At 32.3% G+C, this 14174-nt stretch overlaps 1 long non-coding RNA gene across 5 annotated transcripts; it reads right to left on the minus strand.

The window, feature by feature from the left end:
- Positions 1–2864: 2864 nt before the first annotated feature.
- Positions 2865–11138, minus strand: LOC114278241 (uncharacterized). 5 transcript variants are annotated; one of them, XR_014336896.1, is made up of 9 exons: positions 10879–11132; positions 10729–10787; positions 7012–7110; positions 6524–6776; positions 6264–6345; positions 5569–5611; positions 5180–5275; positions 4885–5034; positions 2865–3088 (listed from the first exon to the last, which is right to left on the minus strand). It is a non-coding gene; the product is annotated as an uncharacterized LOC114278241 (long non-coding RNA). The 5 variants fall into 5 exon arrangements; XR_014336898.1 differs by having other exon boundaries at positions 4885–5275; positions 5569–5679; positions 10879–11138; XR_014336897.1 differs by having other exon boundaries at positions 4885–5275; positions 10729–10807; positions 10879–11136.
- Positions 11139–14174: the final 3036 nt, after the last annotated feature.

Below are 14174 nucleotides of genomic sequence, written 5' to 3' on the forward strand. Positions count from 1 at the left end.
AACTAAAAGTTTAGGGCAAAATAGGAAAAAAAGTACAAGCCACCAAAATGAAAGAGATTCTTATATATATAGATATATTTTGTTGATCGATAGGAGAGCAATTATATAAGAAATATTACATTATCAAATATATTACTAATCCATAATAGCTAGATAGTTAACAAAGCCAATCCAGCTAACAATCAATTACTAAACTTACTACATGCAAGCCCAACAACCACTTCATTACTGTTTACATACAACGTCCAGAATGGGGGAAGAAATAAATACCACCACAAACATTATCAAACTCCTCTATATAAATGTTGGACTCGAGATCTCACGCAACAAAGAGTGTTGCACAATCATTAGATTAAATGTCCTAGTTGATCTAGCTATATATGCCTTTGTTTGGGATGTGGGTTGACTTTTTGACTTTTTAACTTTTCAGTTATTTTAGCTTGGGGCTAAAAAGTCTCATTTGGATGATTTTTTTGATTTTTTTGACTTTTGTGAGAAAAAAAAATGATTATGATTTAGACGTGGCATTTTGTTTTACTAATTTTTTAGCTTATTTTGTCATTTTATGGCTAAAATAGTCCCAAAACCACCTGCCAAACATAGCTTGTGAATTGTTAGCACCATAAATTACTTGGGAAAATTACAAGAAAAAAAAAAAAAAAACTCAAGGTTTAAGCTTGTATAAAAATAAAATTTGAGTTTTTAATTTTACTAATTAAAATCTTAATTTTTTAATTTGTTTTCAACTTAAATTATTTGTCTATTTTCAATGAGTAAAATTAGCAGAAAAATAATATTTTACTTATTAAACTCAAAGAAAAAGAATATTTTAAATATTTTATATACTCCTATATTGAATTTCATGGTTAAAATATTTTTTAATTTAAATTAAAGATAAATAAATAAATTTAAATTTAAATTGATAAAATTAAAAATATTAAATTTATTTTGTCACGAGTCCAACTTTACAAATTTTTTTTGACGAGGAAAGGATGGCTGTGTTGACTCTGTTCTGTGGCTCTTTTTGGGGTGTAGCATTATTTTTGCTGAGTTCTAAGCTTGAGTGGTTTACGTCACCCTAACAGTTTGGGTAGAAAATATTTTTTAAAAAAAATATTTTTTTATTTTTTGATATTTGATATAATAAAAAACGAAAGTTAATGAAAAATATTTTGGGATATTTACGTATAGGTCCTAATAAGTGGACTTATTGTCTAATAGGTCTTATGAAAAAAAATTTATCATAAAAAAACGTCACTAATTGTAAGTTTTAGTGACAATTTATAAAAATCATGACAAAAAAAGTTACTAATTGTCAATTTTTAGTGACATAAAAAATTGTCACAAAAAAATTATTTTTAGCGACAATTTTACCAAGACTTATTTTTAATAAGACTTGATAGGAATTAAGTCAAACTATTAAGACCTATTGGTAGTTTACCCAAATATTATTTTTAATGATTAATGAAAAATAAGTTTATTCAGAAAAAAATATATTTTTCACTTTCATAAGGTTAAAAATGTTTTCTGAACTAAAATTTTATCAATGTCACCACACCATCACCGCCACACTTTTTTTTGATCGGCAAAGGAAACTTTATTAATGAAAAACAACCGAATTACATCAATAAAGAGGAATTCGGAGCTAAAAAAAGCTCCAACCTCCTAGTTGGTGAGAAACCAACAATCAACGCAAAACAAAGACAAGAAACGAAGGAGAAAAAAAAAAAACAAAAGAACAACTGAATCTGAGCATCAAAACAACAACAAAATCTGTGCAAGCTCACTCCTAAATCTGAGCAGAACAGCATAACAACTGAGTGGCAACATACTCCAAAATTTGAGCCAGCTCCAACCCAACAGCACCCAAAATCTTACAGCAACAGGCCAGTAGCAGACTTGCATACTGGAGCCTTGTATGAGCAACCACTACAACAAATTTGGGATTTAAAGACGAAACAAATTTGTCCCAAAATGTATATATTTCGTCACTCAAACTAATTACGACGAAATTTTTTTGTCACCCGTTTTGTCGCCGAAGCGTCGTCGCTAAAGGGTCTTAGAGACGAAAAAACAAATTCGTCTTTGAAAATGATAAATTTGTAACAATTTTTTTTGTCTCCAATACACTCTGTTGGGAACATACTTGTAAGTAATTAGTAACAAAATATTTTGTCATTAAAGGAAGAAATTAGAGACAAAAGTATTTTGTCATTAATATAAGAAATAGAGACGGAATAATTTTGTCACATTTAATATAAACGAAGACGAAAATTTTTTGTCAAAGAAACTACCAATAGAGACAAACAAATTCATCATTAAAAATGATAAATTTGTGTCGAATTTTTTTGTCTCCAATACACTCTGTTGGAAACATACTTGTAAGTAATTAGTGACAAAATATTTTGTCATTAAAGAAAGAAAGTAAAGACGAAATAATTTTGTCACGTTTAATATAAATGAAAACGAAATTTTTTTGTCAAAGAAACTATCAATAGAAACAAAAACAAATTCATTATCAAAAATGATGAAATAATGTCCAAAAAAAAAATCGTCACACATTGAGGGTAATAGTGACAAAATGTGACAATATTTTTCGTCATGACAAATTCATTTAGCGACGAAATAAAGAATTCATGACGAAATTAATCTTCCACCTAAGCTAAATAAGAGATGAAAAAACCTTCTTTAGGGATGAAAAATTGTCACTAATTCCATAATATTTTTTTCCACATTATATACCTATTTTATCAAAATCTGAATTTTAGTTCAACAAATATAACCCTGTTCATGTTGAAACCTGTTGAATATAACAATTTCATTCACAACTTAACCTAATATGTTATCAACACATTTACGAATTAACAAAATGAAAATATCCATTCATCATTACAAATAAGTTCATCCTAATACAATAAAATAGTGCAATATCCACAAAATATCCAAAAGTTATAACTTGTACAATTCAACCAAACATCCAACAATAACTAGTGCAACTCCACAAAGTATTTGTATCCTTATCAAACAAAATGAACATTCAAGCAAATTACATCATTGTTGCACGTCAAAAATGCCACCCCAATCCAATCTTCAAAAAAATAAATTAAAAGCTTTAGTAATTAATTAATTATACAATAGATTAAAAACATTAGTAACTCATCAATTTACAATTAGATCAATTATATAATTTATCCCTCTAACAGACTTTTTTTTTTTAGATTATGATAACAAAAAATTAATTTTAAGACTAATTCACAAATGGTGCATCCCATTAATGTGCCGCAAGTTCATACAACTTATATTGGTCCCTTCTAAGGTGTTTCTGTTAGTTCCTGTACAAATCTGTGGTTGTGTGATAATTTAGCCTTTCGACGGCCTTTTTTGAAGCTTTAAGTATAGAGAAAAAGAAATATTTTTTAGACTAATTCACAATTTATACATCCCGTGCACCTGTACAAATTGGATGTCCTATGCATGTTTCCATTACTTTCTAATTCTTCAAACATATATTCTTTTATAAAATTTGTTATATTAAAGTTAATATACTTTACCAAGAAGTATGTCCACTTGTGGATGAATCCCCTCAACTTCCAAGGTGTCCAGTGAATCCTTTGGTCCTCAAAAAGTTGACAACATCAGCCATTATCTCCCCTTGCTTCTTCCTACCCTTTGGTCCTCAAAACTAGTTTGTCTATAATGAAATCCGACTCTAACTCCCAAATCGAGAACCCGATTCGAGTCTTGTCTTCAAGTCTCTCGTGCCTAGGCGGTCGTGTGCGCTAAGTTTCGTGCTAATCCGACACCGTTTGATGATTTTGGGGCGTCAACACCTCGAATTCTAAGTTTCTTACAGAATTAATTTGCCTAGAATAAAATCCGGCTCTAACTCCCAAACCGGAAACCCGATTCCAGTCCCGTCTTCTCCCACAAGTCTCTCGTGCCTAGGCAGTCGTGTGTGCCAAGTTTCGTGCTAATCTGACATCGTTTGGTGATTTTGGGACGTCAACACCTCGAATTGTAAGTTTCATAAAGAATTAATTTCCCTAGAGTGAAATCCGGCTCTAACTCTTAAACCGGGAACCCGATTTGAGTCACGTCTTCTTCCACAAGTCTCTCGTGCCTAGGCGGTCGTGTGTGCTAGGTTTCATGCTAATCTGGCGCCGTTTGGCGATTTTGGGACGTCAACACCTCAAATTCTAAGTTTCTTAAGGAACTAGTTTGCCTAGCGTGAAATCCGACTCTAACTCCCAAACTAGGAACCCGATTCGAGTCCCAACTTCTCCCACAAGTCTCTCGTGCCTAGGCGGTCGTGTGTACCAAGTTTTATGCTACTCCGACGTCATTTGGTGATTTTGGGGTGTCAACATCTCAAATTCTAAGCTTTTTAAGGAACTAGTTTGCCTAGCGTGAAATTTGACTCTAACTCCCAAACTGGTGACCCGATTCGAGTCTCGTCTTCTCCCACAAGTTTCTCATGCCTAGACGGTCGTGTGTGCCAAGTTTCATGCAACTCCGACACCATTTGGTGATTTTTGGGCGTTAACACCTCGAATTCTAAGTTTCTAGGGATGATTGATCAACTCTCCCTCTCAATCCACACTTCTTAAGCCATATTTTCGCCTGTGTAGCAAGCTTCATTTGAGGAAGAAACATGATGGGCCATTTCAGAACCTTATCCAACAACAAAGTATTCTTCAGTTTTCTATACTTCTAAAACAGCTTTTCCAAATATTAGAAGTGAAAACGGTTACCTGTTATTGCATGCATTATCAATTTAGCATAATGTGAATAAAAAGTACTGAAGTGAACATATGCATTAACGGATAGATAAATAAATATATGCATAAATGCATTCTTGTGGAAGAAAATAGAAAGCAATCTAACATTTTCTGTTGCAGCTTGTTCAATCAATGCACAACCCAGATCAAGGTTATCATTAGTAACAAGTTGCACAGCTTGTTCAAGTTCACTTGCAATATTTAAACCCTGAAGCGAATTCATAAGCTGACTTGATATTGAGCCACATAAGGGTTCCTATCAGTAATCACACAATCATTGTCAAACACCAGGTAACAAAGGCAGACAAACATAAGATTCTAATCAGATAGGAATGCTATATTTTCAGATAACAAAACAGGACAATAGAACAGCAAAAGAGATCTCTAGTTTGAGATGAAACCTTGCTAGTTACATGAGTTAAACTTCCAGCCAAACTGGCAACCATCAAGTGTGCTGCATTACGTATGCGTGTCTCATCTAACTCCATGGCATAATCCTACAATTGCATTGTTATTCTCTAGTAAGAAAGCAACTAATAACAAATTACCCTATACATGAAATAATAATAATAATAATACTATCATATAGATGAAAGAATAATAATAATAATAATAATAAGACCATTAAAACAAGTTCTTTTGTTGTTTGAGTTGCTATAAAAACAAGTTCTTTTGTTGTTCAATGTATAATATATATTGGCTCAAGAATCATCTGACATGGTATACAAATTTTATCAATTGTGAATTTCTTTAATGAAGAAACAAAGAAATAATAGAATAAATTTGTAACCTTTACTTCGTGGTAGTGGACAAGAATAATGTTCGAGCGCTCCCTGCAGCAGGTGTCATCCAAATAAGAAGCAAATGAGAATGTGCAGCAAAAGCCCTTCCAAAATAACAACTAAAGAAACAAAATTGGTCAGATTTTCATTAACTTCCGTAAATTGATTCAATTTTCAAGGTGTGTAGTCAATTTCATGGAAGTTCATACAAGTTAACATGAGTTTACAGCTATAGACATGGCTGTAATTCCAAACATTAAAATGATTAGTATGAAAAAGAAAACAGGTGAAACTTTAAACCATATTTCATCTTTTTCCTAAACAGACAAAGGTAATGGGACTTCCAAAGTAGCAAAATTGTTCCAGAAGTAGATATAACTAACGAACCAGATTCTACTCAGTAATTGATGTTTATTCAATGGTAAATAGTATAAGAGGACTGTACTTATGCATGTACATGTACAAGACGCTGCAAGTAGGCATTTACATTCAATCAACCTTTATATGCTAATACTAATTAATAGATAAACTTCATATTAAAAGCAATTGTCCAGAGGTGTTCCATAATACAGACAGATTTATATATATGTGTGTATATATAGAGAGAGAGAGAGGGGGGGAGAGAGAGAGAAAGCAAAGTGAAAAGATTTGACAAAATAAACACAAACTTCGATAAAAGCAAGGCAAACTTTTAGACACTCACTCTTCAAGCAACCAATAGCTTCGCCTCTGGAAATTTTCATTTTCTTCTCCATGTAGCAATGCAGCACATCAACACTCCCAGCCTGAAAGGACATTATACAAGCAAATTACTTTGGAATGTAATAAAAATATACAACATAAACTATTCATTATATCATAGAGTGCAAAATTCCTGAAAGTCACAAACTTCTGTTTGGTGTAGACAAAATCAACTTAAAAAATAAAAATTGCCTTCAACAAGCATCATTCTTTCGCACAAACCTTGAGCCTCTCATGAGCTTCCTTCCCTATCTTTCCATATTTCTTCTTCCTCCAGTTATGGCCATCTTTTCCTAAGTATCTCATGAAATTCCCATTTGTAACCTCTTTTCAAATTCAATGATCATTTCTTAAGCTCTGTACCAAGGTAAGCAAAGATGAATTATTGGATTTTAAGCAGCACAAGGGTGAGCTCTTCTTCTTCTACAACAGAATCTTTATCATCTTCTGCCACCATCCAGGGTTGTTTAGGCCCCTGAACTCCATTAACCAATCATCAAATTCAATAGAGATGTAAGTGCCATTACATCACAACAAGTATTGCCTCAACGGCTAAAAACACAATTGCTTCAAGGCAGAGAGAGAGAGAGAGAGTGAGAACAAATTCATGCTACGAAAACCAGCTCACATATAGAGAAAAATAGTTACACGTTATATGCAATTAAACAATGCAATGTGAGACAAAATATGAATAGTACATACTCAATTACCTTTCCTTGCCGAATGATTCTTGGGAGACTCCCTGTTATGTCAACTACAGTGGACAGATTAGCCACTCTAACACCCACATCAATGACAAAATCAAGACCCTGAGATAGATAAAATAGAGCAAGTCAAGTAAGACATTAGGGCACAAAAAAGTAAATTTTCTTTGTGAGTTGAGAAATTGTTGAATAACATATGTAATAGAACTTATTCTGCTGTTTTTCCCTTATCATTTGAAAGCACAACCCTGTACCTTTTTAGACAGCATTATTATTTGAATAAGATAAAGTCATTAGGAAATGAAATTATGGAACAAACAATAGCTTTAGGTCATATTTGTGACGTGATCCTTAACAAAGTAGACATTGATCCAGGTTGAAAGTGCCAAAAAGACAATGAGGCGGCCAAAATAACATTGCTTTGAGGCCAATAGAAACTGTTAGAGCTGATTAAAAAAAACAGGTCCATGTAGCAAAAAAAATAAAGGCAACAGATTCATTTGGTTTGGTGAGCACACAATTTAAAAATTACACTATTATTTCATAATTTTTAACCAGAAACATGACCCACATACTAAAAACCTCAGTGTATGACCTGACAAACATGTTCCTGATAATTTCCAATAGGGCACATATACAGATAAACCCAATCAAATAGCTCTATAATAATTCTTGTATTCCTGTATAAAAATGTCAAATAGTCCCATACAACCAAGCTGTCTTCAAGAAAGTACCAGCTCAATAATGCTTCGCTTCTCCTTCAGCCATAGACTATTCTTCAAACTCTGCCAATGGGCTTCCTTTCTCATTTGAGATTTAGGTGCAGATTTTTCTTTTTAATTTTATTTTTGAAACAAAAGGAAAACACAGATGGCTGTGGAAACTTCTTCAAAAATAGAATTGTCAAGTTCCAATAAAGCTTTATAGAACTTTATTAACTAATTTAAGTAATGCACTCAAGAAGTGGGTAATTGCTCTGTTACTTTTCAAATTTCTAATTTATAGCTGAAAATTTGGCTTTATAAAACTTTTTTTAAAATTTTTTTATTTAACTATCTTGTACCTAGTGGTGTCACTAATTTTAGTAGATTAAAAGAAATTCGGTAAATCCCAAAAATGAGATTTGAGAAATAGTCAAGTTCTGACAATCTTTATACATCTGAAAACATTATTTTGACCATTTTCCAATTTATTTAGGATCAAGCCTCCATATGGGGCCGGAAATTCAGATCACAAGTATAGAGTCTATCTGAACCGTTGGCCCAAGGTTTGTGGTGTTGCTATGAAAGAGGTGGAGCATCCTCATGATGGTGGTAACCACCAACACATTGGCCATGTCATTACCGTTCTCCGTGATGCCCCTCCTGGCTATAAGCTTGGTCTCTTTGTAAAGAGGAGGTTTCGGGGTCAAACTACTGCTACTGCCACAAAAGCTAATAAGAGTACTTAAGCTTTGCTTGAGAATTTGTTTTTTTTATGGTTCTTTGACTTTTTACGAAAAGACATACAAAAAAGTAAAAAAAATAGGTTGACTTTTTATGGGGGCTTTTTGACTAATTTAGCTACTTCCCAAACAAAGCCTTAGACAGTGTTACTATATGAAGTTCTTTAGGGTTATGATTTGAGGTTTTGGATAACTTGTGCTAAAATATTTTTTTTATTTTTTATTTGGAATCAGCTACTTGAGATCTATGAAGCACGGACACTGACACGGATACGGACACGGACACGGATACGGACACGGGACACGGGAATTTTTAAAAAATGGGGACACGGACACGGCAGGGGACACGGCGATTTTTATATATATATATATATATATATTTTTATGTGTTATGTAGATATATATATATATATATTTTTTATTTTTATATATATATATATTTTTACGGATACGGACACGGATTTTTCTAATCCTTTGCACCAGATTTTTCTAATCTAGTCACATATTTCTACAGTGGCTTATCATCTTCAGCATCAAAGGCAGATGGTGTGTTATTGGCAGAATTTGAACTAGACATTTTTCCTATAAATTAACATTAACATTAGAAGGATAAATAAAAAAATAAAAAAAAGAGCTTAAATAGAATTTAAACATATAATTAAAAAAAATAGCCTCATCTAAATAAAAAATTTAAATAAAAAAAACAGAATTTAAATACAGTTTCATATATATACATATATATAAACATATAATTAAAAAAAAAGTTCTTACATATATATATATATATATATAAACATATAAACAAATAAAAATAAAAAAAAAAGTCTTACATATAATATATATCAAAATAAAAAATAAAAAAAAAAGAGGCTTATTAGTATATGGTTAAAATAAAAAAAAAAATAAATAAAAGATAACATATACTGTATAAACGTAAAAAAAATAAAAATAAAAATAAAACTCAATCTCATCTCAGTCGAAAGCTGAGAGAGAGAGAGAGAGAGAGAGAGCGAAAGAGGAGACAGAGGCGAAAGAGAGAGAGCGAGAGACGCAGAGAGAGGGGCTTACCTCGAAGACGACTGGATCGACTGAAGTCAGAGGGCTTCGATCGACTGAAGTCAGACGACTGGATCGACTGAAGTCAGACGACTGGATCGACTGAGGGCTGCGATAGACGTCAGAGGGCTTCGATCGACGTCAGAGAGCTGCGATCGACGTCGGAGGGCTGCGACTGAGAGATAGCGCTTCGATCAACTTCAGAGGGCTTCGATTGAGAGAGAGGGCTTCGACTGAGGCAGGTTTGATTTTTCTCCTTTACTCAGTTTCGATTAGGGCTTGTTTTTTTTTTTTTTTTTTTTTTACTTTATAAATATTATACTTTGACCCCAAATAAATATCAAAAATTCAAAAACGAGCCCCGCCGTGTCCCATGGCGTGTCCAGAAATGGACACGCGTGTCCCCTCCGTGTCCCTGCCGTGTCCCCTTCCAAAAAAATCATTAAATTAAAGGGACACGCCATCTGGCGTGTCCCGTACGTGTCCACGGCGTGTCCGCGTGTCGGACACTGCTACGGCATCAATTTTGGAGTGTCCATGCTTCATAGCTTGAGATTTTAACGTTATGATTAATGTTTGCTGTTGGTAGAATATAGGCACATTTCAGATTATTTCTTGCTATTGGAATGGAGTTACTCATGTTTGATAACCTGTTGACTGCTTAAATGACCAGTTTAGACTAACTTCACTGGGCATTACGAAAATGAAATAAAGTTATAATTTAGTATGTTATAGTATTAAAATGTCAAATTTTGATAATATTTCTACAAATGTCATTTTGGCACATTTAGATTACAATGTCAAAATGAAACCCTAAAAAACCCAGCAAAAGTTATTCCCTTTTCTTCTTTTTCTTTTAAAAAATTATAAACCCAGTAAAATTATGCAAGTTTAAACCAAGATTCGAATTGTACTAATACTATTCCACTTTATTAAAATTTTTTATTTTACTTAAATACCCTAATCTGCATCGTATAATAACTTCAAAAGATTCGGGTTCTCTTCTCAGGAAAGAAGGGTTCATCAAGACACAACAATGACGATTGACACCAAAATATAGTATTTTTACATTCATATGTTCAGTATTATAGTGATTTTAAACTATATAATATTCAAATTAAAAATTTTCATGTAGAACAAAAATGAAGGTAAAAAGAAGAAATTCAAAGAGTAAATTAAGAAAACACATATATAAACCATGAAACAAAGGAGGGAGCCTTTACTTGAGGGAGTCGAATTTGGAGATTAAGAGCGAATTTGGAGATCACATAGGGTCGTCGACCTAGAGCATGAGATTCAAGCCTTGAAGATAAAAAAAATAAAATATAAATAAATAAAGTGTGAGAGAGAGTGAGAGACAAGAGAATACATACCAATGTTAGGGTTTACGAGGGCAACAACTTGCTCAGCAAATTCGAGCTCTCTAGAATCCCTGGTTCCTTATATTATAGTGTGCTTCTACATTGATGCTCTGTAGATTCGAGCTCTTGTCGATGGAGGAGTTAGAATGAGAGTGAGATGAGTAGCGCGGAGATGGAGATGGAGATGGAGATGGAGATGGAGAGGTGGGGAGAGAGAGAGAGAGAGAGAGAGAGGCTTGAACGTGAAAATGAGAGGAGGGAAAAAGAAATCATAGGCGCCAAAGGGTTTGAGGAAATTTGGAAAAATTGGGCATTTTGACTATTTTTGAGAATATATATTGATCACACTATGGGATTTTATTTATTTATTTGTTAAAATAATTTTATTATTTTTGTTTCTTGTAGTTAATGCAATTTTTTTATTTTGATTTTTTAATTTTTTTTAGTTACTAAAGGAGAAAATTTATTTGTTTCATTTTTATTTTAATGAAAAAAATTTATTATTATTTTTTATTTGGTAGAAGTAGGGGTAATATTTTAATAAAAAATATTTTCTGTTAAAATAAAGTTAATTTTTTGTGGTCAATGAAAAATATTTTTCTACGGCCCATTTTTTTTTTTTTTTGTTACTAAAAATCAGGAACTAATTTTTTTTGCTAGAGGAGAGGGGAGCGACAGTAGTGGTGAAGGTGGTGTATAAGAGGGGATGGTGGTGGTGGTGATGACGAAGGAGATTAGTGGTGAAGTTGTGGTAGTGGTAGAAGAGATGGAGTGGCGGTGGTGGAGGAGAGGTAATGGTAGTAGTAGTGGCAATAGTGGTGGTGGTGGTAGTGGAGTGGTGGCGATGGTGGTAATAATATTAGTTGTAGATGTGGAATGGCAACAGTGGTAGCGAAATGGCATTTGCAATAGTGGTGAATGTGGTAGAGGAGATGGGTGATGAGAGAAAGGGATAAGTGTGAGACAAATAGAGAAGAGAGAGAGAAAGAGAGAGTGATGAATGTGTGTGTGTGAGAGAGAGAGAGAGAGAGAGAGTGGTTGCTAAAAGTGCATTTTCTTGTAGTGGATCAATTTATTTAAAATCAAAAAATTAGAAATTTTAGTTTGAGATATTGAAGAACCCACAAAACTTGTGGTTAGAAACTCCATTTTACTTGTACAATATATATATATATATATATAGATTTAATAAGAATTTATATTCATTTTAGATATTTTTTTAATATACAAATTATTTTTTAAATTTTTTTTATGAAAATAATTTAAAAATCTCATCAATAACCATAATGTATGGAAAAAGTTGAAAATGGTATAAGAATAGGCATGAGAGAAGTCAAAAAGGCTTATGGGTTGGGAGAAATCAATGAACGCTGAGGTTTTTTTTTTTTTAAATCCAAAATTTAGAAAATTAAGATTGAGATATTGGAACTCCCACAAGGCATGTGAGTTAGAAATCCTTTTTTCCTTATATAATATATAGATAGATAGATAAATAAATTTAATAAGAATTTATGTTTGTTTTAGATATTTTTTTAATATACAAATTATTTTTTTAAACATTTTTTTATAAAAATAATTTAACAATCTCATCACCAACGATAATGCATGGGAGAAGTTGAAAAAGATGTAGGAGTAGATATGGAAGAAGTCAAAAAGTGGGTTGAGAGAAGTCAATAAATGCTGAGTTTTTTTTTTAAATCAAAAATTTAGAAAATTAAGATTGGGATATTGGAGCTCCTACAAAGCTTGTAAGTTAAAAACTCCCATTTTCCTTATATAATATATAGATATAGATAGATAGATAGATAGATTGATAGATAGATAGATAGATAGATATAGATATGGCACATACCATTTATATGACACAAGGACCAAAGTACCGGGACAACTGTTGCAATTTTCCCTCATCTAAATTAAAGGGATTTAAAAAGTAAAAAAAAAAAAGAAAAAAAAATAATAATATTAAAAAATGTTCACTAAAAAAATATTGATTAAAAATTACAAATTAATTATTGAAAACTTCATACTAAACAAGGTAATGGTTTCTATTAATTTTGAAAATTAAAAAATTATTATTAATTTTTCCGCTGTTTTTGTTTCTCACAAAAAAATAGCTATATTAATTATTTCTTTTTTTTTTTTGTGAAGAGGGGTTTTGACCTGCGATTTTTCTAAAATGGGTGTTTTAGACGGAAATGGTAGAGTTGGTTCAGACAATAAGAAAAAGTGCTTATGCAAGAGGCACCTACACTATGAGAAAGAATAGTCGGTTTTACATAGGGTGCCTTCTTGGATAATAGCTTCAATACTGGCATGCATGAAGGGCTTAAGTGTGAGACATATGAGAGGGGCTTTAATGCGAAAATAGAAGAAATGGTTTACAGAGTGTCTTCTTGCTTCACGACTTCAATACTTGTGAGAGAGGAGTAGGCTCAAGTGCGAGAGAGAAACGAGGGTTTGTAGAAAGTGTCTTCTTGGGTCACGACTTGAGTGTCCGTGCACATGAAAATGAGTGATAAGAGTCAGAGTGTGTCTCTTGGGGTCATGGTTTCAGTGCTCCGAAACACAAAACCATAGCATATTAGTAAAGAGAAATAATTAGTGATAAAATATTTTTGTCTCATTAAATACAAGAACAGAGAATTTATTATTGGTGACGAAATATTTTTGTCTTCCACAACATAACCTTACGAGATGAAAAATATATTTGTCACGCAATCAATCAGAATTTATTAGTGACGAATATTTTCATCTCCCACAACTTATTCTTCCAAGACAAAAATATATTTGTCGCCCATTTAATAGAAAGATGAAACGACATTGTTTGCATGATGAAGTGTTTATTGGTGACGAAAATGTTCGTCTCTAATGAGTTAAAATAATTCGCGCCAATGCAAATGAAATTGGCGCTTGCATTTTGCAGACGAAATTTTTTTTTCGTCTCCTATACGTTTGAGAAAAATTAAAACCGGCAAAATTGATATTTTGTCATCTTTGGGTTAAATTTTAAGACAAAAAAAAAAAATTTTGTCACCAAATTTTGTCACAATAGCCTAGATTTCTTGTATTTTGTTTCCTTGTTTTTATTTTTATTTTTATTTTTATTATTATTATTATTATTATTATTATTATTATTATTATTATTATTTTCTTTTTGTGGAAAGGGGTTTACTATGAGAAAGAATAGTAGCTTTGCACAAAATGTCTTATTGGATAATAATGTTTGCATGCACAAACGGCTTAAATGTAAGAGATAATAGAGGAGCTTCAGTGTGAAATAGAAGAGATGGTTTATAGAGATTGTTTTC

The sequence above is a fragment of the Camellia sinensis genome, chromosome 7 (assembly GCF_055761805.1).
Source record: "Camellia sinensis isolate YWXY chromosome 7, ASM5576180v1, whole genome shotgun sequence".
Classification (NCBI taxonomy): domain Eukaryota; kingdom Viridiplantae; phylum Streptophyta; class Magnoliopsida; order Ericales; family Theaceae; genus Camellia; species Camellia sinensis.